This window comes from Microcaecilia unicolor, chromosome 4, assembly GCF_901765095.1.
Source record: "Microcaecilia unicolor chromosome 4, aMicUni1.1, whole genome shotgun sequence".
NCBI lineage: Eukaryota > Metazoa > Chordata > Amphibia > Gymnophiona > Siphonopidae > Microcaecilia > Microcaecilia unicolor.
Window position 1 is genome coordinate 340,026,975 of NC_044034.1, and position 25,746 is coordinate 340,052,720.

The 25,746-nt window shown below is 42.0% G+C and overlaps 1 protein-coding gene across 4 annotated transcripts in view; it reads left to right on the plus strand.

Annotated features, from left to right (window-relative positions):
- TIAM1 (T cell lymphoma invasion and metastasis 1) overlaps window positions 1–25,746 on the plus strand; it is a 369,616-nt gene that overhangs the window by 136,592 nt on the left and 207,278 nt on the right. For all 4 annotated transcript variants that reach the window (XM_030202124.1, XM_030202125.1, XM_030202126.1 and 1 more), the window contains exon 2: window positions 13,869–14,032. The gene's annotated coding sequence lies outside the window, so the exon portion shown is untranslated. The remainder of the gene's footprint in view (window positions 1–13,868; window positions 14,033–25,746) is intronic.

The following is a 25,746-nucleotide window of genomic DNA, read 5'->3' on the forward strand; positions in this document are numbered from 1 at the left end:
TCTCCTCCGGATTACAACTAATAGTATACGCTGCACGCTTAGCTTCAAGAGAGTTGGCAAAGAGACCGTAGCGCTTCGCTAAGGCTTGCTCCACTGACCGTAGATCGGGGTTATCGGACATGATCAAATCTAGAACTTCATGGCACTCGGTACTAAAGGTCCATTTGAGGAGGGCTCTGATGTCATCCTCAGCAGAGACGTGCATGGTCTGCAGGAGTTCATGCACTGCCTTAAGATGGGTTTCTATGGATACCGAGGTAGACGCTTTAAAAGGCGCTATTACGGTGCGTAGCATCTTTATAATATATGCTTGCCTCTCCATAGACATTCCTTTCTTGGGTTCCGGCTTGAAATGCCGCTGATCACTACCAGGTGTAGAGAACCTCGGGGCAGGTGTATTGCTAAAACTGGGTGGATCTGCCGAAGGCTGAAACCCTGAGCTAGGCACCTGACCAAGTGAGCTGATGATTTCAGCAGGCAGTCCCTGGACCCGTGCCCCCAGTGGGTGTGTCACTGTCTCGGGTCTGCTGCTTAGGTCACCAGCCACTATGGGGCTGGATTGTACAGAGGGGCGGGAAAGAGCCGAAGCCATGCCCCCAATGGGTGTGTTTAACTCGGGTCCCTCCCGGCTCACGTAACGGTTCATTTCGGGAGCTGGGCTTGGGTGACCCACAGCAAAACTGTCGGGGAACTCTAAGGTATACGGTACTTCTTCCTGCGCCATTTGCGTAAGCTCTTGCTGCATTGTGGAAATCTTTACAGTGCACTCATCTAATGCTTTAGACAATGAATCTCTGTCCTTCACTGTACATTGTAATTGCAGTGAGACTGTCTCCTGCTTCTCTTTTAACTCCGCCAACTCTAGCTTGGCGGCGTGCCAATCTTGAAACACAGACACAGATTCTTCTTGAGTGGTCACTAGCTCCCTGCGCAACTCACTCTGAACACCTTCTGAGACCTGTTTCAGCTCCCGATTTAATGTCTGCAACTTATCTGTTTCCCTAATCTGGTTGTGTAATGCATCAGTCAAACGAGAAAATTTCTCTTGCAACGAATCAAAAGACACGAGGTACTGGGCAATTTCTTGCTTTAATGTGTAATTAAGTGCTTCACAATCAGTTAGGTCACCCTGCAAAGTTTTACACTTATCATACAGTGTCTGGCACTCCGTACAAATCTCTTCAGAGGAGTCAGGTGGGGCGGGGCTTACATTGGTCCCTGCTAAAGCAGATTTGGCAGTCTCTAAATCAACTCGTAATGCAGCTAACTCGCTGTCTCGCTCCTGGACAGTTTCCCTAGTCTGGGACAAATCTAACTGCAACTCTGCTATGCGATCTGTTAGAGGTGCAGATACCTCTCTTATCTCATTCATCAAAGAGTCTTTAACTGCCAAAAGAGACACGCCCAGTTCACAAAGCATCCATTGTGACAAATGCTGTTTCTCTTTTATAATTGTATTTAAAACCGTAGCATATGCTTCTGAGCTATTCGGTGAACTGCTACCAAATAAAGCACGTACAGACTCTACTGTAGGAGGTGCTGGTTTCGTCTTACTATGAGAGAGTGGCAGTAGTATTTTCAGCACGCCCTTCTCCTGTTCACTTAGAAGCATTTCAGGCAATGTGCCAACCATGCCGGTCGCCATGTTAAAGACTAAACACACCCTGTTTTCCTTCCTTACAGAATTAGAGAAACCGTTTTTTTCTTTTGGAGCTCAGAGTAATAAATCTGTCAACCAATTACAGCAATAAAACACAGCTGTATAACAAAGGTCTGCCGTCAGCTAGGGTAACTGCAGTTCGTGCAAAGAGAGACAGAAGCTTAAACCAGCCTTCTGAAAAGACCCAGAAAAAGTTTTAACTTCTGCTAATCTTGCACCAACCGTCCCGGACGAGAGCCCCAATTTGTAGGTGGTTATATATATATTTTGTAAGAGGCCAATTCCTACCTATGTACTCGCTTATGTCTAGGGGGCGTGGCCTCTGCCCAACCTTAGCTGCATGGAAAATAACGGACAGACCAATGGAATATATTAGTTTATTTATACAGCGTTATATACAAAAATATAGAAAACTCTTATCAGCCTATAGCATCAGCAATTCCTGATTGCATGCACAATGATACCAAAATATAGAGAATAACTATGATTATCCTATGGGCTAAAATCTGTAATAACAGATAAACACAATACCAAGATCCTAATGATTACCACACAAATCTTATACTAGGCTAACAGCAACTAGATCATAAATCCTGACGTCACACATCTGATGGGTCCGAGCACAGACTAATTATCTAACCCAGCCTGAAGGAAGTAAACTATGATCTCACCGTCCCGGTCACCAGATCAGATTCCTTCCGATTCCTCAGCCGAATGTCTCAGCGAGGTCCCACAAGCTCAGGTGATGCACTTGTCTTGATCAGCCACAGATGATACAGACGCAGTATAGATCCTGTAGACAGCTGTAACCTGGGGAAAAGCTTTGCCAGGTATTATCAGTAAGTCTCTCAGGTAAATCAGGTGCTTGCAGAAATGCAAGTGTTCTTCTCCTCTGTTCTTCTGTTCTTCTCTTCCTCTGCTCTTCAGCAACTTGTCTGTCTTTCTGTTCCCGCTTCTCAGACCAATCAGTTTTCTGGGAGCCAATCAGAAATCATCCCACCATGTACTCCCAGCATCTGTATGAAGCTTCCTTTGTCCGTCTTATCTCGTAAGCTCTCTCTCTCTCTCTCCCTCGAGGACATGCATTCTCCCCCGATACAGAGTGACCTTGAAGGTGGTGCAGACTTCAGTAAATCTATTACAAGCTGAAATGCTGACTTCTGCACAGTTGGTAGTCAGACATATAGGTGAAAGGTTGCAGCGTCCATTTTGGCTGTAAAGGTGCTCTCATATGCACACAGGGTGGGTGAGATCACAGCAAATACTCCTACAGGAGGCTGAGCCTGGATGGAACGGAGCCGGTCGGTGTGAGAGAATCCCAAGAGTCACTGCTGCAACCTCTTCAACCGCGCACACCTCCATGGAGACGGGGGAAAGCTGTCCCACACATCGTCGTACACATACCGTTCACACCCATGGTGTAAGGCAGTGGCCCAGATATCTCTGTTAGCAGTATATGTGCTTTTCATCTGACCAACAAGGCATCAATTTGCATCAGATACGACTGGACCCCTGACGCAGGCCTTCACGGCCGAAACACGTCACGTGTCGGGTCATTTGTGCAGATTTAAATAAAGACCTTGTTCAGGAAGACATCCACTGTGAGAGGACTTTTATTGGATCCACTGTTTGTTCGCTTGCTTTCCGCACCCTCCAGCAGCCAAGAATGCACCCGGGGGGGTGTCGTGCTGCGCCGGGGGGGGGGTGTCGTGCTGCACCCTGGGGGGACAGACGCCGCTGCACCTGGGGGGGGGGTTGCGCAGCGGCAATCTGCCGCCCCAGGTGGCAGCTGACCTAGGATCGCCACTGGCTAAACCCATAGGAGATTATTGGCCTCCAATCCCAGGACCTGCAAGCACAGGCTAACAACTGGGAGATCCATTTTAACAAGGACTTCTCAATCTTTTTCCATTTTGTATTTAGTTATAAAGCTGATTAAGGACAAGCATGGTATAGATTTTTACTAAAATAGGGTAAAAGAATCCAGACAGTGGTCTACACTGTGGACATTATACCAGCCTGACGCACCATCCAGAATTAAAAAAAAAACATTGATGTTACTGAATGCGTATACTCTGAAAAATTACAACCAAGAGCAATACAGTTCTCAAATTATTTTCTAATACATAAACTTTAATTTCATTATAATATCATTTTCCTACTAACACTATAAGCTGACCAGTACTTATGCTCAGTGCTTTTTTTGTAGAAAAAAAGGTGCCGGTACTCATTATGGGCGGGGTCACCACACATGGCTCCACCCCTATGATAGCCACACCCACATTAACCACACCCCCTATACCAGCCATGGCGCATATAAACAGACATCATTGAAAATATTACAGTACTATAGGAGAAAAAAATAACGTGATTTTTTTTCATTATAAATAATCTCTGTAAGCTCTTACAGCTCCAGTATACCCAGTGCAAAATAAGACAGCCAATGTAAATTCTCAAATTGGACATATTACAAACACTAAAATGAAAATAAAATGATTTTTTTCTACCTTTGTTGTCTGGTGACTGTTTTTCTTTCCATATTGGTCCCAGTCTGTGATTCTCCTTTCTTTGTTTTCGCTTAACTCTTCTGTGCCATTTGTCATTTTTGTCTCCTTTTTCATTGCTTTCTTCAATATTTTTCAGGCTCTCTCTCTGACCAGATTTAATTCATTCTTACTATCCATTCTTTAATTTCCTTCATCTACCTGTGGCTTTTCATCTTTTCCTCACCCTTGTTCTCCCCATGCCCCTTCCTCTTATTCTCCAGTCTTTCTCTATTCCCCTTTTCCATCCAGCAGCTCTGCTTTCTCTCCCCATCCTTCCAGTGTCTCCCCTATTTCTTTCTGCATTCTTCCATCCAGCGTCTTCCCTCTTTCTCTCCCTATCCTTCCGTTTTCCCTCTCTCTCTCCCCATCCTTCCATCTGTTTTCCCTCTCTTTCCCCATCCTTCCATCTGTTTTCCCTCTCTTTCCCCATCCTTCCATCTGTTTTTTCCCTCTCTCCCCAATCCTTCCATCTGTGTTTTTCCCTCTCTCTCCCCATCCTTCCATCTGTTTTCCCTCTCTCTTTCCCCATCCTTCCATCTGTTTTCCCCTCTCTCTCCCCAATCCTTACATCTGTGTTTTTCCCTCTCTCTCCCATCCTTCCATCTGTTTTTCCCCTCTCTCCCCAATCCTTCCATCTGTTTTTCCCTCTCTCTCCCCATCCTTCCCTCTGTTGGTTTCCCTCTCTCTCCCCAATCCTTCCCTCTGTTGGTTTCCCTCTTTCTCTCTCTCCCCAATCCTTCCCTCTGTTGGTTTCCCTCTTTCTCTCTCTCCCCAATCCTTCCCTCTGTTGGATTCCCTCTCCCTGCCAAGTTTCCCGCGAACGGCGCGAAGTCGCGACGCACGCGGCACCAGCCCCTATTTCCGGCCGCTGCTGCTTCTCCTGTTGAGCAGCAGCGGCCGCTACACAAAGAAAAAGAAGATTTAAAAAAAAAATTGAAACCTGGCTGAAACGCGGCACCCCGGCACTGTAGACAGCAATTAGGCATTGGCTGTTGCCCCGCAGCCGCTCCTCCTCTTGCCTCTACGTCACTGCCCCTGGAGGAAAACCCCGGAGGAGCGTAGTGACGTAGAGGCAAGAGGAGGAGCGGCTGCGGGGCAACAGCCAATGCCTAATGGCTGTCTACAGTGCCGGGGTGCCGCGTTTCAGCCAGGTTTGAAGTTTTTTAAAAAAATCTTTTTCTTTGTGTAGCGGCCGCTGCTGCTCAACAGGAGAAGCAGCAGCGGCCGGAAATGGGGGCTGGCACTACGTGGGGGACATGGACGCACGGGGCGGGGGGAGCAAAAAAAAAAGGTGCCGGTACGCCGTACCGTTGCGTACCGGCACAAAAAAAGCACTGCTTATGCTTGAAAACAATCACTGCAGGTTCCTTTCTCATAGAATCTAGCTTCTGCACGCTGATTAAAACGCTGCATCTTCGTCTTACCTGACGGAGCTTGGAAATTCTTTAGAACTACCCAAATAGTATCCAAGCCAGAACATATATAATAATTTAAATAATGAACGACCATAGTAACATACATAGTAGCATAGCAAATGACGGCAGATAAAGACCTGAACGATCCATCCAGTCTGCCCAACAAGATAAACTCATTTTACATGGTATGTGATACTTTATATGTATACCCGAGTTTGATTTGTCCTTGCCTTTCTCAGGGCACAGACAGTAAAAGTCTGCCCAGCACTGACCATATTTTACCAGCAAGCAGAAAGAACCTCTGCACACATGGACCTCAGCTAATATAAATTGAAACTAAAAGCCACAGTGCTTTTACAGTGATTGACTCTGCACTACATTTGAAGTGACTTGACAAAGGAGGCATGGACTAAAGGTTCATGGATGGGAATACGCAAGGAGGTCCAACCTCGTGAATACTGATCTGGCGTGTAGATCTCGGAAATGAATCCTTTCTCGTCTCGACTTTTATAGGAATGAAGATGTCGGTAGCAGGTGAGCTCAATCTGCGGGAAAGACTGAGATGTATGCTCGAGCTTTATTTCTGGCAGTGTTCCTGAACTGGGAAGGAAGTTGTGGCAAACACGGAAGTTTATTTCTGCACTGCATTATCGCCATCTACCAATCACTAGTCTTTTTAAAGACTCCTGAGGCAGGCATTGTTGCCGAAACATTGTTGATCACGCTACTCCTCTGTTGTTGTATCTCTCCACAGAGAGGCTAATTCCTAAGGAGTTTATCATCCCAAATTTACAGACTTAAATTCCTACTAAAGTTTTGTATCAAAAGCATTTATTTGGCGCACTCTATTTACCATATAAACTATAAGGCAACATTATAATTGCATTACTTGTAATCGTATTATACAAAAAAGCAAAAAAAAAAAAAAAAAAAAGCAAAGAGTAGCCCCCCCCCCCCCCCGACTACCTTACAATCCCTGGTGGTCTAGTGTAGTTGGGACAGGAGTGATCCCCAGTTGCTCTTGCCTATGTTAGCTGTACTCTAAAAATGGTTGCCGTGACCTCTTCCATCAATTAGATTGTGATGCAGGAAGGAACTGCTGTACTTATAACACATGACTGCTTTTCCTGTGATTTTTTTTTCTTTTATTTGTAGCCTCATACAGTTTGCAAGATCAAGCATTAAATTTCTCTCAAATCACAACCTTTATGAGGGTCATAGATTTTGAGACAAAACTGGGATTTATATTATCTTGGTGGAGGAATTTATATGTACTAATTTGAATGAGTCGTTGTGAAATCTGTTTGCACAGGATTCAGTTTCAAGTATTCACATACATAAATGAATGACTTTCTGGGCAACAAAGAAAATTCAAAACCAGATACGATTAGAGTACAAAGATGAAGGCAGATATAGTCCAGATTATTATTATTTATTTATTTAGGGTACTCTTTTTGCTACTTTTCTTGTTAATAGAGATGGTCCGCTTCCCACTTTTTCTTCCGAAACAAAGAAAAGAAAATAGGTTTCTTATTGGACTAACATAATACCTTTTTTTAATTAGCTTTTGAAGATAATACCTTCTTCCTCAGATCAGAAATGATCAAATGATGATCTATATCAGAATATATATATGTGAAACACGAAAGCATTCCAGTAATGGTCTCATGGGGGGGAGGGGGTGTAAGAAACAGGGAGAGATGGATGGGGTGATCAGAGGTTGACAAAGCAGTATAATTTTATGGTTTATAATGTGATAGGAAACCCAGATCTTTAAGTCCTGTTTGGTGGATGTCAAAATATTTCATCCTTTTAACTTCAAAAGTCTTACGTTCCTGGATGGTTTAAAAATTTACTTTTTGAATTCTCACCATAAAATCATTAATGCAGTGGTCTTGTAAAGTGCTGTTCTATAGAGGTGTCACCCAGTCTTAAGCATTTGACCTGTCTCGCCAATGTAGCATTCTTCTTCACATTTTTTTTTGCATTAAATAATATACCCTACATTTGAAGATGAGCATGTGTAGGATCCCCTTGCTGGATGTTTTTCCCATGTGAGTGACTCTGTGGTCCTGTGAAACATTCTGGCACAGTATGCGACTTGATTTCTCTTCTTTTTCAGCTTCCATTGGGAGTTTGCTTTTTTACTAATTTTTTGCTTCAGTTAAGGTGGTTGTCTGAATACCAGCACTGGTGGAGCTGAGAACATGCTTTCCTGTCATGAATGGCGTTCCTATGATCGTTTGTATACATTAGTTGTTTTTATACATATGTAAACCGTTCTGTTTTGCAGTTGCAATAAGATACGGTATATAAATTAACATAAATAAATAAAATACCCTCATGATCAAAAGTCAACGCAAGCGCGCAAGCCCATTATCGCCGTTTTTGCGCACGCTTTTAACAACGTGGGATGATCAACATGGTTACCGCCGTAAACTGCAAGCGCGCCAAGCAGTAGCGCACAGGACGTTTAAATGTAGTCAATTTCATGCAAATGAGGTCATTTTGCATTCCTCCCGGATGATTGAAAACTACCACCTCATGAACAGAGCTGCTGGACTGCCGAGAAACAGCGCCGCAGAATAACGCCAGGTCCAGTAAATTCATCCTCCTGGTGTAGTGGCTGTAGATCTTTTAAGATTCGTCTCAAGTTTCTCCAGCTCTGGATTGTATGTCACTACAAGGGACACTCTCTCTCTCTGGTTTTCTTTTCTTTGTACTACTACTACTACTTATCATTTCTAAAGCGCTACTAGACGTACGCAGCGCTGTACACTTCAACATGAAGAGACAGTCCCTGCTCGACAGAGCTTACAATCTAATTAGGACAGACAAACAGGACAAACAAGAGATAAGGGAATATTAAAGTGAGGATGATAAAATAAGGGTTCTGAACTAGAGAGCTGCATGGGAACGGGGTTTGCAGGAATCCCGCGGAACCCGCGGGATTCCCGCAGGGACGGAAGTAGTTCTGCGGGGTTCCCGCGGGGACGGAAGCAGTTTCTGCAGGGAACCCATGGAATGTACTGCAATAGTTTTTCCCTGGGTGTTTTGAGGGAAGATGCAATCTTCTTGGTGACTTATTTTGGAGTTGTATCCTTTTTGTTTGAAGGATTTAGGATTTTGAGGTGTTTTATCTCTGTCTCTTGGGTCAGAGCAGATGCGGTGGTATCGCTTGGTTTGGCTGTGTATAATGGATTGCTTTTTTTTTTTTAGTTTGTGAAGGGTCGAAGCTAGAATGTGGAGGTAGCTGCATCTCTCAGTTGGTTCCTTGTATGTAGATGTTTGTATATAGCCATTGTTGATAGTGACTATGATGTCTACAAAGTTGACTTTTTCTGTGGAGTAGTCGGTCTTGAATTTGATTGAAGGATGCTATGCATTTAAAGAACTGTAAAATTGTTTGAGAGTCTCTCTTCCCTCAGTCCAAATCATAAAAATGTCATCAATAGACCAGTAAAATTTTAGGGACTTAGTCTATGTGTTCAAAAATGTCGCTTCCAGTTTTACCATGAAAAGGTTTGCATATTGTGTTGCCATCCTGGTGCTCATTTGCAGATAGATATCATTATTGAATGAATTTGATTAATTTTGTAATAGTTTCCAGTGTATATTGCTGGTCCAGGGTGGATAGTTTTAAGAATTTATCACACGCAGTTATGCATGGGGGATGTTGCTGTATAGTGATTCTACATCCATTGTGACCAGAAGAGCACTAGTTGCTTAAAATAGCAAAATGGTTTGTTTGTTGTAGTCTGGATTAGAGAGTTGCATGGGGACAGAAATCTATACTGTTCCTGCAAGAATTTAATGGTACCTATGAAAATAAAAAATTCCAATCAGCTCTGAGTTCGAGCCGCAGCACTACAGGCCAGGAAGAAATGGAAGTTGAAAGTTGGAGCTTGGAACACTCTGGTGCGAACCAGGGGCGTATCTGCTTGGGGCCTCAGGGGCCTGGGCCCCCGCAGATTTCGCCCTGGACCCCCCTACCGCTGCCAACCCTCCCCCTCTGTTGCTGTCGCCTACCTTCGCTGGCGGGGGACCCCAACCCCCGCCAGCCGAGGTCCGCGTCCTGCCGCTGCCGGCTGCCTGTAAAAGAATTCCGTCAGCTGGCGGGGGACCCCCAACCCCCGCCAGCCAAGCCGAGGTCCTTTCATTTCTTCCACTAAAGCTGGCGCCAAAAGTTTCTTCTGAGTCTGACGTTGCTGCACGTTGTACGTGCAGGACGTCAGACTCAGAAACAGAATGAAGCTCATTCTGTTTCTGAGTCTGATGTCCTGCACGTACAACGTGCAGCAACATCAGACTCAGAAGAAACTTTCGGCGCCAGCTTTAGTGGAAGAAATGAAAGGACCTCGGCTTGGCTGGTGGGGGTTGGGGGTCCCCCGCCAGCTGACGGAATTCTTTTACAGGCAGCCGGCAGCGGCAGGAGGATGCGGACCTCGGCTGGCGGGGGTTGGGGTCCCCCGCCAGTGAAGGTAGGCGACAGCAATGGCGGGGGGAGATTGGCAATGGCAGCGGCTGGGGGGAGGGGGATCGGCAATGGCGGCGGCGGGGGGGGGGCTATAATGTGCCCCCTCACTCTGGCCCTAGCCCCCCCTACCGCCGCAGTTCAGATACGCCCCTGGTGCGAACATGTAAGGCTTGTCTCTGATTGCTGGCATTGTGTGCTGAGAGGTTGCCACGTGCATGCACCAGTAGTTCAGGTGATATCAGATGCTTCTGCCTGTGTCAGAAATGAGGCCTACGAATCAGCCTGGGAACAGAGAGGGATAATGGAAAATTTTCCACTTCTGTGCTGCTAAAGAAAAGAGGAGGTGGCACTCAATGAACTTGGTAGGTGAGAGGTTGGAGCAGGTGCAGCTTACACTTCCATGGGTTCCCTGCAGAAACTGCTTCTGTCCCTGCTGTAACTCCGCAGAGCTGCTTCCATCCCTGTGGGAACCCCACAACTCTGGAGGGGATTCCCGCAGATTCCATGGGATTCCCGCAAACACGATTCCCGTGCAGGTCTCTAGTCTTGATATACCACCTTAGCTTAAGAAAAGGTCAAAGTGGGGTACAAATTACATTAAAAACAAAAAGGAATTCCATTTAAGATAGTAAAGGGACATTCAGACATAGAGAAAGGAATATTAGGCGAAGAAGAGGGTAGGGGAGACAGATTTCAAATACTGTGTCTCTTTATGTCATTAGGTTATATGCATTTATACCGGCATTGACTGAGAGTATCAGCTGTAATTTTGTGAATATACGGAGGTGCGACAGCACCGAAACACGGCCCGTGTCGGGTCTTTCATGAATAACTGTTTTTACCTGAAGTTGATAATAAAAGAACTGTGCCCCTTTTTTAAGGCCCTTGGTGCTTTTTTTCTCAAATCAGATTTTGGACATTTTGCAAAAAAGTCAAAAAAATCTAGTGCCAAACATGGTCACCTTATTTTAGATGGTTTTATGCTCAGTTCATCTTTCTTTAAGGGCCATTTTCAAACAAAAAAACGTTTAAGGGAAAGAACTGTACAAAAACAAGCCATTGGGATGTCTGGGGGGGGGGGGGGGGGGGCACACAGACATCCCAGCAGAACAGTGGGGCAGCCTAGGGGGCACTGCAGTGAACATCAAATAAAAGGTCCTAGGTACACATCATATAAAAACCCCCTTATATTGTATGGTGAGCCTCCCGGAACACACCACCCGAACTCTCGTCCACGCTCTCATTACCTCCCGACTTGACTACTGCAACTTACTCCTCACCGGACTCCCACTTAGCCATCTATCCCCCCTTCAATCTGTTCAGAACTCTGCAGCACGTCTTATATTCCGCCAGAACCGATATACTCATATCACCCCTCTTCTCAGGTCACTTCACTGGCTTCCAATCCGTTACCGCATTCAGTTCAAGCTCCTCCTTCTTACCTACAAATGTACTCAATCTGCTGCCCCTCACTACCTCTCTACCCTCATCTCCCCTTATGTTCCCGCCCGAAACCTCCGTTCACAGGACAAATCCCTCCTCTCAGTACCCTTCTCCACCACTGCCAACTCCAGGCTCCGCCCATTCTGCCTCGCCTCACCCTATGCCTGGAACAACCTTCCTGAGCCCCTACGTCAAGTCCCCTCCCTGCCCATCTTCAAGTCTCTGCTTAAAACCCACCTCTTCAATGCTGCCTTCAGCACCTAACTCTTACCTTCAGGATATCTGGACTGCCCCAAATTGACTGCCCCCATCGTATCGTCTACTCACTTGTCCTTTAGATTGTAAGCTCTTTGAGCAGGGCCTGTCCTTTTATGTTAAATTGTACAGCGCTGCGTAACCCTAGCAGCGCTATAGAAATGTTAAGTAGTAGTAGTATATAAAAACCCCCTTATATTGTATGGTGAGCCCCCTGGAATAGCAAAAGAAATCTACTGTGTACCCAACTGTATAGCACTACAATAGCCCTTATGCCTGAAGGAGTCACCTATATGTGGGTTCAGTAGGTATTTTGTGGGTTTTGGGGCATTCACATTTTCCACCACAAGTGTACCAGTTAGATTGGGTTATGGACCTGGGTGCCATTCTCTACAGTCCAATGCACTGACTCCTAGGCTGCTCTAAGAGGGGTGGCCATTATGTGTGCAGCTGTCATAGAGCCTAGTATGTACTGTCACTTTGACCACTTGGGGATTGAGGGGGGTCATGCTTTTATCCCTCCAGTAGTCATCTAGTCAGTTTGGGCACTTTTTTGACACTTACTTGTTATATCACAGAAAAACATCCAAATCCTAAGCCTTCTCTAGTCCCACCCAAAACACACCTCCGTTTGAATAAACTGCATAGAAAAGCGTCGTGAAAATGAATTAAAAAAAAAACATCCATCTGCCGCTTTTTAAAAAAATGTGTTTTTCTGTTTCAAAACTGAGCCCGATTATAGAGTAATTTTATAGCTGTGTGCATACGTAACAAGGCCTTCGTGCATTTTCTAAATGGAAGTATGTACGTATTTCCACTTTGCAGATCACCCCAGGGAAGCTGTGTGCATGGATTTTGTATTTTTTTTTTTTTTTTTTGTTACATTTGTACCCCGCGCTTTCCCACTCATGGCAGGCTCAATGCGGCTTACATGGGGCAATGGAGGGTTAAGTGACTTGCCCAGAGTCACAAGGAGAGCTGCCTGTGCCTGAAGTGGGAATCGAACTCAGTTCCCCAGGACCAAAGTCCACCACCCTAACCACTAGGCCACTCCTTTGGCTCATACAGATCTTCAGGCTTAATTTATGTGCATAAATTTGAATTTCCAAAAGTGTGTATATAAACGTAAACCCTCCCCTCACCCCCAGGAACAGCTCTACTCAGTCTGGGTAAACTCATGTGCATAGGTTTACTGCTTGGCTGAACAGCTCTAGAAAAGCTCGTTTCCACCGTAGAATACTAGTTTCCCTGCAAGAAATACTCTTCAAAATGACCCTCCATCTGTGTTAATGTAGGTTTATCTAGCAGTGCTTCCTGTGACCCTTTTTTTTATACTCAGATGGGTGTTTCATGAATATGTTTATGATAATAAAATGACCATCCATTTCTTAATAATGTGATTTATCTAGGATAGGAAATGCAAAAATATATATTTAAATACCAACTATTTGACATGCAGTAAATATTTATTTATAACGTTTGTATAGTTAGACTTATTCCCTCTGGGACTAAGTTCCAGAGTGTGGGGGCTACTCCTGAGAAGGCTCACTGGTGGGTATCACATTGGGCAATTTCTTTTGATGAGCGTACAGATAGTGATACTCCTTTAGAGGACCTTAGAGGTCTCAAAGGTGTTTAGAGAACGAACTTATTCTTCAAGTACTCTGGTCCATCTTACGGCTTTGAAAATCAAACAGAGTTTAAATTTAGCCCTGTAAGATACTGGTAGCCAGTGTAGTTTTTGTAGGAAGGGTGGGATGTGATTACCCCACTTGCAATATAAGCTTTGGATTGAAATTGTCCACCCATCCCTTGCCTATACCATCCTGTTCTTTTTATGGTGAGTCCTATGGTCATTGCTTGTTGGTCCCATCTGAGGTCCCTAATCTTCCTGTAAATTACTGTGATTTGTGTAGAGAACGCTGGCATAATAAACAAACAAACTAGGGAGGGTTTTTGATGGACTGCAGACTATGCTGCCTTGAGGTTTCCTACATTTCTTTTCATTGTTACATTTTCTTGAAAGTGTATTTGTTATTGCTGATGTGTTGTTTTTTTTATTTACTCTCCAGGTTCACAGTGTTTGTTCACACACTGACAGAAGACTAACAGAGCCTTAACGTGGCAGGTGCTGACTGATTCAGTGGTCCCCAGTAACTTGAATTGCAGTCCTATGCATCTCAATGCTACAGCTATCTCAGAAATTCTCTGTTGGAGGCCCCTGCTGCCTTGCGAGGTATTGGAAGAGTTATTTTATAGCCCTTCATTCTGTTGGGCAGGAGCTTTGGAAAAGTTGCCTATGGTTGATATTACTCCTTTGAGCCATAAACGTATCCATCTAGTTAGCTATGTCATTCGAAACTTGAAAGTCCATTGATTTAAAGCAGGGGTTCTCAATCCATTCTTCGGGACGTACCCAGCCAGTCATGTTTTTAGGATACACGCAATGAATATGCATGAGATGATATTTGCATACAGTGGAGACAGTACATGCGCATATTCATTGTGGATATCTTAAAAACCAGATAGGCTTGGTGTGACCCGAGGACTGGGTTTGAAAACCCTGGTTTAGAGAAGATCACATGACTTACCATCTTTTCTTCAATATCCTCTTCCTCCTTCCCTCCCACCTCCCCACCCCCACAAAAAAAAAAAGAATAATGTGTTGACAAGCAGGTACTTTACAAAACTATTTGCGAATAATCTGGCAGTGATATCCCTTCTTCCTCTCCCTACGTATGTCTTTATTTTTCTCAAATTGATTTTTTAATTAGAATTTGCAATATTTATCCAAGATATGCCAAAAAGAGACGCAATAATTTAAATAAAACAGAAAACAATCAATATAACTATAATCAAGTCTAAAGTCCACATCTAAGAGAGAGTATGTGAGTAATTACATCAAATAAGGAAAAGAAACAAATATATCATGAAACGTAGAGGTAACAAAAACCTCTTGCACATTTTGAAGCCTATCAAATCTCATTAAACCAATTCACTTTAGTTATTCCCTTGACCTTGATCTAATGGATATCTTTCCAGATCAAAAAGCAAAAATCTCTCCCCCTGACGTTGTACCACACATCTACAAGGAAAACTCAAGAAAAAAGTTGCACTCAAGGCCAAAACCTTAGGTTTTCAACCTAAGGAATGCTTTCCTCCACTGCTGAATTGAGCGCGTAACATCTGGAAGGAGCTGTGTAATCTGCCCCCAAAAAAGTGCATATTTTTAACTTTATATAGTATAATTTAATCATTTTTAGTTTATCTTTTTCAGACAAAAAAAATAAATTGGGTCCTTGGAATGACTGTAAGTTGGAAAGCCCTTCAAATATTTCTCCCAACAATGAACCTGGAGAGTGCATCAAAATGCTTTAACTCAGTGGTTCGCAGCCCAGTCCTGGGGATTTGCTCAGTATATCTGCTTTTCAGGAAGAAATTTGCATATAGTGCTTTCACGGTATGCAAATATATCTCATGTACTCTCTTTGTAGATATCCTGGAAATCAGAATAACACTGTAAGTCCCAAGGACTTGTTGAGAATCACTTCTATAACATATATCCTATCGTGATATAGTGAGCTAAGGAATTGGAATGCAGTGATATCACATGCCATCTAGATCATGGGTCATGTCTCAGCCAGCGGCTTTCACAATGATCATGAAACCAAATAGTTCATCCCCTTATGTAACAAAAAATCGACAGAGACGACGAGACACTTTGGCAATTATAAATATAAATATGCGATAAAGCCGTAGACCCTCAGTGTCATTAAAGACGATTAAGACACGTCCCAGTGTTTTATGTGATGACAGCAATTGCAGGAATCAGTTAAGGGTCTTACTTGCCGACTCAGTAGTCGTCATTTTTTACATCCCTAGGTTCCATTATATAAAATGTCAAGTCACAATCTTTGGTGTATAAAGGTAAAATTAGTGTTCAAACAATGTACCCAACTGAATAACGAAACACACAATGTTCACATAGAGATATTCAAATCAATTGATTAAATAAACAAATAGTGATTATTTCCCTGAACATTGAACTTTATACAAGTGCTGCGATAAGTCTTTTGGATTACTATGGGACTATTTGCTTATTGTCGAACTGATTTGAATATCTATATGTGAACATTGTATGTTTTGTTATTTAGTTGGGCACATTGTTTGAACACTAATTTTGCATTTATACACCACAGAGTGCGACTTGATACATTTTATATAATGGAACCTAGGGATGTAAAAAATGATGACTAATGTGTGAGCAATTAAGGGTCCTACTCGCTGACACATCAGTCATCGCAATGTAAAATTAGTGTTCAAACAATGTGCCCAACTGAATAACAAAACATGCAATGTTCACATATAGATACTCATTAATCATTTCTCTCATCACATAAAGCACAGGGGAAGTGCCTTAGTCATCACTAATGATACTGAGGGGCCACGGCTTTATCACATATCTATATTTATAATAATTGCCACAGTGTCTTATCATCTCTGTGGATATATTTTAAATAAGGGGAAGAGCTATTTGGTTTAGTGATTTTGTATCTCCTTAAAGAGTGTAATATCGTATGGGATTTTCACAATGATCACTGGCATCGCAGAGGCATCCAGCTTTCCAAACTGTGGGTCAGGACCCCAAATGTAGTCACAAACTATGCCTTTGGGGTCACAATCTGGGTCAGCAGTCAGCACTCCATAGGTCTATCATTATTCCTCATCTCCAGGGGGTTACACAATTTTATTTGACCAAAATCATGGGGACATAGCCACAAGAAGATTGGGAAGCCCTACTGAAACCAAAACAACCTCATACAGGCACATCAGGAGGAAATACTATTCTAAGCAACTTATTCATTTAGGAGTCTTTTTACTAAGCTGTGGTAAAAGGGGCCCTGCGTTAGTGTCTGCCCATGTTTTTGACGTTTGCCATAGAGTGATACAAAGGCATTATAACATTCTCATTTTTGTTTTCCGTTTCTTTCCTAATAATTCCTAACATTCCATTGCTTTTCTAGCTGCCGCTGCACACTGAGCAAAGAGTTTCAATCACGTAGCTCACAATTTGGGTTCCTCTTTCCCACACGCATCACTTTGCACTTGCTCACACTAAATCTCATCTGACATTTTGAGGCCCAGTTTCCCAGCCTCGTAAGGTTCTCTTGCAGTATTTCATAATCCTCTTGCAATTTAACAGCTTTGAATAGCTTTTGTGTCATTAGCAAATTTAATTACCTCACTAGTTATTCCCATCTTTAGATCATTTATAAATATTGGAGAAACAAGTCAGATGCTAAAGAAGAGATTTAATTTACATAGACATCATATGAAAAATGCCACCTCTGTGGGACAGCACTTTACAAAACCAGAACACTGTACCAGTGATTTCATGGTAAGAATCCTGAAAGGGAACTTTAAAACAATACAGGAACGTAAGACCTTTGAAGTCAAAATGATTAAATATTTTGACACCCACCAGACAGGACTTAACAAAGATCTGGGTTTTCTAGCCCATTACAAAGCATAAAATTGCATTGCCTTGTAAATTGTAGTGCTCTCCTGTCTCCCTCTCAACCATCCGCCCCCATCCTGTTAGACTGTCACTAAAATGCTTTGATGTTTCACTCATCCCCTGTCTCCATGCATATAGACTGTCACTGAAATGCTTTGATGTTTCGCTCATATATACTGTCATCTACCAACCTTTGCTTATTTCCGATCTGACGAAAAAGGGCAACCTTTGAAAGCTAATCAAGAAATGTATTAAGTTATGTGAAATAAAAAAGGTATCATATTTTCTTTTCCATGTTTTATTTTGTTTTATTTCTATTGATAAATATGTTAAAAAGCAGCAGTCCCAGCACAGACCTCTGGGGAACCCCATTATCTACCTTTCTCCATTGACAATACTGACCATTTAACTCTACTCTGTTTTCTATCTTTTAACCAGTTCTTAATCCACAATAGGACATTATCTCCTATCCCATAACTTTCTGATTTCCTCTGGAGTCTTTCATGAGGTACTTTGTTAAATGCCTTTTGAAAATCCAGATACACAATGTCGACCGGCTCACCTTTATTTACATGCTTATTCATCCCTTCAAAGAAATGTAGTAGATTGGTGAGGCAAGATTTCCCTTGTCTAAATCCATGTTGGCTTTGTCTCTTTAATCCTTGCTTATGTAAATAATCTCTAATTTTGTTCTTTATAATGGTCTCTACCATTTTGCCTGGCACTGACATCAGGCTCACACTGGTCTATAATTTCAAGGATCACTTCTGGAACCCTTTCTCCAATCTTCCGATACCATACTGGATTTAAAAGATAAAATACATATTACTAACAATAGCTCTGCAAATTCATTTTTCAATTCTGTTAGTACTCTGGGATGTATGCCATCTGGTCCAGGCGATTTGCTACTCTTCAATTTGTCAGATTGCCACATTAGATCTTCCATGTTTACAGAGATTTGTTTCTGACTCAGCATTGAATACCTTTTCTGGCATCGGTGTCTCTCCCACATCTTCTTTGGTGAAAACCGAAGCAAAGAATTCATTTAGGGTCCTGTTTACTAAATAATAAATGCTAATAATAGAGACACGTGTTATATTCCTGTGGGTGTCTCTATCGTTAGTGCACCTACAGCGTGGCTTAGTAAACAGGACCCTTAATCTCTCTATGGCCCTGTGTTCCTTGAGTGCCTCTTTTACCCCTCAATCAACTAGCAGTCCAGCTGATTCTTTTACTGGCTTCTTGCTTCTAATGTACCCCCCCCCCCCCAAAAAAAAAAAAAAAAAAAATTTAGATGTATTTTTCCCACCAACACTATATTCTTTTCAAAGCCTCTCTCCTCCTTCCTTATGAGTGCTTTGTATTTGACTTACCATTCCTTATGCTGTTTCCTATTATTTTCATTTGGATCTTTCTTCCATTTTCTGAAGGATTTTCTTTTAGCTTTAATAGCTTCCTTCATCTCACTTTTTAACCAATTAAAGTCTAAACTGAGGCTTTCTGTGCCTATTAGCTTTACTTTATTCTGATACTGTGGGGTCCTTTTACTACGGTGCGCCAAAAAATGGCCTACGCTGGTGTAGACGCATGTATTGGACATGCACAGGCCCATTTTTCACACACCTGCAAAAAAGGCCTTTTTTTGGGGGGGGGGATGAAAATGGACATGAGGCAAAATAAAAATTGGCGTGCGTCCATTTTGGGCCTGAGACCTTACCGCCACCCATTGACCTAGTGGTACAGTCTCATGCGTTAACCGAGCAGTAATGGTCTCTGCGTGTACAATGTTGATTTACCACCCGGTTAGTGCCGCGCAACAGAACATTTCCGGCGCGCTTAGTGGATGCACGTAAAAAATGAAATTACCTCCCAGGCCACACCGTAGCCAGGCAGTAGTTTAAAATTGACGCACATAGGATGCGCCTACACGCCTACTTGGCAAGGTCCCCTATAGTAACTTTAAAATAGCCCGCTTAAACGCTAGCCTATGGAACTGTAACGGAGACTTTATATGCTAAGAAAAACTATTCCTTAAACTCCTTTGCTAATTGGGCAGAGTAACTTAAAATAAAGTTCCTGGGATTACCTTTTTAAATCTGTCTAATTTCCCAGAAAATTCTTACCAGTGAAGATCTCTCCCTCTCTGGAAATCCTCTCAACGCACCTCTTCTGCATTTGGATAAAAAAATTTTTTGTCGAAATGTAGCCCTAATATTAATCTCTTCACATGCACAGCGCTGCAAAGCAAAGCAATCTTTTAAGTTTTTGAGCACGGTGGTTGTAACTGAAAATGTCAAAGTATCCTGCCAAAAACACTGAAAAACAAAAAAAATGTGATGACAGCAATTGGAACCAAACTATAAGAAAAAATTAAACATGGGAAACGAGAGAAATTTGTGCCTGGAGAAGGACCGATAATACCGCAGCAGTCTGCTCCCCCTGATACCTTATTTATTGGACTAACAATACATTTTTTGGTTAGCTTTTGAAGGCAATACCACAAAGAACAACCATATCTCAAACAATGAATTATTACCTGAATTGGTTATTATTCTATTTACCATTAACCTTCTCTTTGCTTCATGTACAATTTCTCATTCATAATAGATTTTCTAAATGTTAAACATCCATAGCTAGCCCAGTATGTTCATGATACTGTATTGTAAAATTGGATTCTTACAACAAATTACTTTCTTATGGATTATTCTTTGTTATGTATCCTATACTGTTTATTCTAAGCCACATTGAACTCAAACTTCTTTGGGATAATGTGGGATATAAATGTCACAAATAAATAAATTCTTCAGATCAGAAATCAGCAAATTATGACATTTTCTGGTATATACAAAGAAAAGAAGGAGGCACTACAGCAGCATATGTGAAATGCTTATATAGTCACAATTAAAATAAATTCAAAAACATCTTGGAGGGATGACGATTATGTAAGCCGCATTGAACCTGCTTTGAGTGGGAAAGCGCGGGGTACAAATGTAATAATAAATAAATTTATTGTTGCAAGCTCCGCTGTATGGATTTTATAATGACCAAAATAAGCATGCTTTCAACAAAATCAGAGATCATACCACCCGGAATCTGTATATGCGAGGAATGGCAACCAAAATTAGATCTCAAACAGCTTCAACTCTGAAATTTAAAATAGGAAACCAAGAAGCTGCAGCTGGCTGTTTTAAGGTGGGTGGACTTAACAGGGTCTTGCACGGATGAGTTTTTTTTTGTTTTGTTACATTTGTACCCCGCGCTTTCCCACTCATGGCAGGCTCAATGCGGCTTACATGGGGCAATGGAGGGTTAAGTGACTTGCCCAGAGTCACAAGGAGCTGCCTGTGCCTGAAGTGGGAATCGAACTCAGTTCCCCAGGACCAAAGTCCACCACCCTAACCACTAGGCCACTCCTCCACTGTTGCTACTATTTGAGATTCTACATGGAATGTTGCTATTCCACTAGCAACATTCCATGTAGAAGTCGGCCCTTGCAGATCACCGATGTGGCCGCGCAGGCTTCTGCTTCTGCTTGTCTTACGTCCTGCACGTATGTGCAGGACGTCAGACTCACAGAAACAGAAGCCTGCGCAGCCTTCTACATGGAATGTTGCTAGTGGAATAGCAACATTCCATGTAGAATCTCCAATAGTATCTATTTTATTTTTGTTACATTTGTACCCCGCACTTTCCCACTCATGGCAGGCTCAATGCGGCTTACATGGGGCAATGGAGGGTTAAGTGACTTGCCCAGAGTCACAAGGAGCTGCCTGAGCTGGGAATCGAACTCAGGTCCCCAGGACCAAAGTCCACCACCCTAACCACTAGGCCACTCCTCCACAAGAACTACTTGTGTCAAGTACTACTTTTGTGATGTGCAGTAAAAACATGACAAGTCAAAACATTGAGGTCAGGTGCTTTTGACAGCATGTTTTGTGCTTTGAAGAAAGGAAAACGGTCCTCAAACCCTATAACTCTAGTGTATTCTGGACCTGTTCCACTAAAGGTGGCAAAGGTGAAAGACGTCCAGAGTTTAAACGAGAAAATACGTTCCTGAAGCTCACAGAGACTTCTACCATCAGACTGAAGCTAAAGACAGTTCAGCAGATGAAATGGAAGAAGACTGTGAATGAATGAATTTAGGGGTATAAGCTGAACTTCTTTATTAGCACAATTATTGCATTATTAATCGGACATTAATATTTAGACAAAAATTGTTAAGCTTTAGACAGTAGTCTTCACGATAGATCTGTGAATGGTGGCTTTCACAGGAAACCAAAATCTAAACACAAGAACTGCTTTTGTCAAAAATTAGCTTTTTTGTGACTTATCGGGTTTTTGTGCAATGTCAATCTGTGCTTTTTACCATGATGGGGACAAAAATGGTCTTGCTCTTTTCTGTGGTGGTTTCAGAACACATGTGGGCTCATGGTTGCTTTAGGGTTCCTTTATTACTCAGTATTAATTCGTAGAGTGTTACTGCCTCAAATTTCTTATTAGTAATTGTTACTGCAGCAGCTGAATGGCTGGGACTTGCATTGTATCCCAGATGTCATCGATTCTGCATTGACAGAAGAGGCTGGCAGTGTCTGCAGAAATTGTAGGGGTTTGAAATATATGTTGTGGGAGATGGATTGATGTAAATCTCGAGCTGTAATTCAACAATCTTGACGTTTTTAAGAGTAAGTGCGTCGCCTCTTAATTTTATTTTTGCTTTACCTTTTAATGGCAATTGGGACTTTTTAAAAAAAACTTCTTTTCCAAAAACGTAAGAGGGATGGAAAGATTACCTTTTAATAGACATAAGCATATGCTTTTTTTTCACAGATATGTTTTTGAGATGCTTAATTTCATAAAGAGGGTTATGAAAACAATGTAAATTACTTGCTTGAGATATTTTTTTTCATTTGCTTGAAAATTTTGGATTAGTGCTTATAAACATATTTTATAGTTCAACATTTTTTATTGATGAAATTTCAAAGAAACACATTCAACAATCAAAGTGTACAGAAATCCAAATGTGAAAAAGTGTTCAATAAGATCAGATTACTACATTCCATCTTCAATCTTTTGACATTTTATCTTCCCCCCCATCCCTCTATTATACTTGTCAACAATTTTTTTATTCTTTATTTATCAATTTTAACATTCATAATATTTACTTATGAGTGATAATACACAAATATGAAAGTTACAAAAAAAAAAAATCAAATACAGTCTGCAAATTAACATTGCGTAAATAATATTCCATACTAACGCCCACTATTTAGGTAATCGATCCAAGACATTAGAAAATGCAATATAATACCAAGTGTCAACAATTTTTTATGAATGGTAGCAAAGGGAACACATATACACAATATCAGTAATATATTACCCTAATGTAAGAAACTGTCTACAACAAGTATTTAATAGCCTTATAAACATATTTAAAGAGGCAGTGTCTCCAATAATGAAAATTCAGCCTGACATGATAAAACAAAATATTGTAGCTTGGTAGCCATATTAGTCCACTTTAAAAGTTATTAAAAGATAAATAAAAACAAACAATGGAAAATAAGGTGATACCTTATTCTATGACAGTGGTTCTTGACCCAGTCTTCAGGACACACCCAGCCAGTCAGGCTTTTGGGATGTTCACAATGAATATGCATGGAGATATTTGCATACGATTAGCATGCATTGCCTCCATCTCAGCCATATTCATTGTGGATATCCTGAAAACTTGGCTGACTGGGTGCGTCCTGGGGTGTGGGTTGAGAAACCCCTGCTCTATGAGAAAATAAGATATTGTTGCAAGTTAAAATAGATTTAGAAAACGGAGTCTTGTGTTTTAGACGATCGTTAAATCAAAGACACACACTCTCTCACACATTTTAAAAATTTTAGTCTGGGGAAACAGACCTCATCTGCCGCCTTCTCCCAACCACCGAAACCATCTTGAAAAAAACGGGCAGTCCTCTGCATCAGCCCTAGACCCTGCCATTTAGGAAATATGCCATGATAGCGTGGCTGATATGTAGGTATGCATCATCCTTAGAATGAAATGACATGAATACATATTTTTATACTTACAATGGTGAGAGACAGTAAAAAAAAAAAAAAAAAAGTGAATTTCATTGTGCTTTCCAGCTTGTTTAACTATCCCAAATCTATTTATAAGCTGTAATGTGCCTAAGCACTTGATCTGTAATGTTAATTTTTGCAAAGCGCTAATTACAGTACAAAGTCTAGGCCTCTATCAGTGCTCCCACCAGTAATTTATTTTTTTTTTAAATTTGCAATCTGCTTCTCTGTAGCGTGCTTCAAAGACTCTTTTAATAGAGTACTAATGCAAGCTCTGCTTTTGTCCAGTCTTGATAAAATGTCAGTGTGACAGAAACTGAAGATGCAAGGTTAGGGGGTATAATCCAGTGTTCCCAAAGCCTTAAATGATGTGGAACAATACATTCAAGTAAAATTGTTATAATTAAACCGTGGAGAACAATGTTTGATGAAGCTAGCAAGATAACTGTGGCTTCTTTTTTTTTTTTTTTTCATATTCATTTGATATTCTGCCTTTTCCAAGAGTAAGCGAGAAGGCGGATTACATAAAACACCATTTGCGTTCAGTATATGAGAGATGCATGCATCAAGGCACAAAGAGTATTTACGCACAAGGTAGGGGATGACCAGCCCGATAACAGCAGTAAGGGGCAGGTAGGCTGTGATGGGAAAGGCGTCTCTGCTAAGCCTTTAGGGCACGACCGACTGAGCAGCCAAGGTTAGATTTTTATTTTTTGTTTGTGTGTGTAATCTGCTGCAAATCCATACTGTGGGCCCCTGTTCAAATCTCTGTCTAGACTAGAGGATGATGTGAATCAATGGGCTTTTACTGCTAAATGGGATTTAGACCTACTGTACAGAATATTATCAAGGGGTCCTTTTACTAAGCTGCTGCAAAAAGTGGACTTAGCACATCTTTACGTGGGTTTTTCTTGCACGCTAAGGCCATTTTTTGCTGTAAAAAAATGGCCTTTTTGTATTAAAGGCCATGTTGCTTGACTCCACGCGCGCGCAGCTCAGTGTTAAACGGTTTATAAGTTTTTGTTTTTGTTTTTAAGGGGGGAGGGGGAGTTTAAAGGAGGGGGGGGAAGGTATAGGATGTATTACTTGGATGCAAATGTGCCTTATTATGGAGAATCTTTAGTTGCATCGTTGTGGGTGGGGGATGGATTCATGGGAAGGGGGAGGGGGACAGGGAAGGAGGGGATTACACCTAAAACATAAATTTACTTTGAAGTATTCTTGAGTGTTCTGTACATGTAAAAAATCCCATAGAGTATGGACTAGTATTGGAGGGTGTGAACTTACTGCAAGCCTATGTTTGTACTTCTTGTGAATGGTGTAATGTTTGCACTGTGTCAGTTGGATCTTAATAAAAGTGTTGAAACATAAAGGCCATGTTGCTATTGTTGCCATTAGCAGATGGCCATTAACAACAAATTTTACCACTTGAGCACTTACTGCCATCCATTTTGTAAGCGATAAGGGCTCGCGCTGTATTCCTGCATTAACCAGTTAGCATGCGGTAATGTAACTGCGCAAACTTATTAGCGCAGGAATGCCCACTCACCATCTCCCTGACATGCAAGGTAGCTCTACCATTAGGCCACCTGAGGCAGGCAGCATGCTCCAGGAATGGCACTCTCCCTTTCCCTCCTCAACCTTTTACCTTAGTTGTTTTTTTTTTTTTCCCCAATAGGCGGCAACGATTCCCATAGACTGCCCTGCTACGATGCTGCTGGCACCGGCCTCTTCTCCCACTGTGCCTGGCCTCTTTACGTAACTTCCTGTTTCTTCCTTAAAATAATTAACTGCCAGCTCATTATCTGGATACCTTTTTGAGCAACAGGAATGACGTATGACATGAGACTTTAATGGAGTTTGCTTCATTTTAATGAGTGATATCCCGTCCAACAACATCTGACAATCATACTAAACACCCATATCTGTTAAGTAACAGTTTAGCACCACATAGTTCAGAGGTGAGTCTGCAAAACATAATTCTAGACAATTATACAGGTTGTGGCTTGTGAAAGGGCCAAAATGTATCCCAGTGTAGCTGAGAGTAGTCCCAGAATACTCCCCCCCCCCCCCCCCCCCCCAATTTTTGGTTAGGGTTGAAAACTAGCAGGCCTGCTGGGTTTGTTTTTTGTTTTTTTTTTGTTACATTTGTACCCCGCGCTTTCCCACTCATGGCAGGCTCAATGTGGCTTACATGGGGCAATGGAGGGTTAAGTGACTTGCCCAGAGTCACAAGGAGCTGCCTGTGCTTGAAGTGGGAATCAAACTCAGTTCCTCAGGACCAAAGTCCACCACCCTAACCACTAGGCCACTCCTCCACTGTTGCTACTATTTGAGATTCTACATGGAATGTTGCTATTCCACTA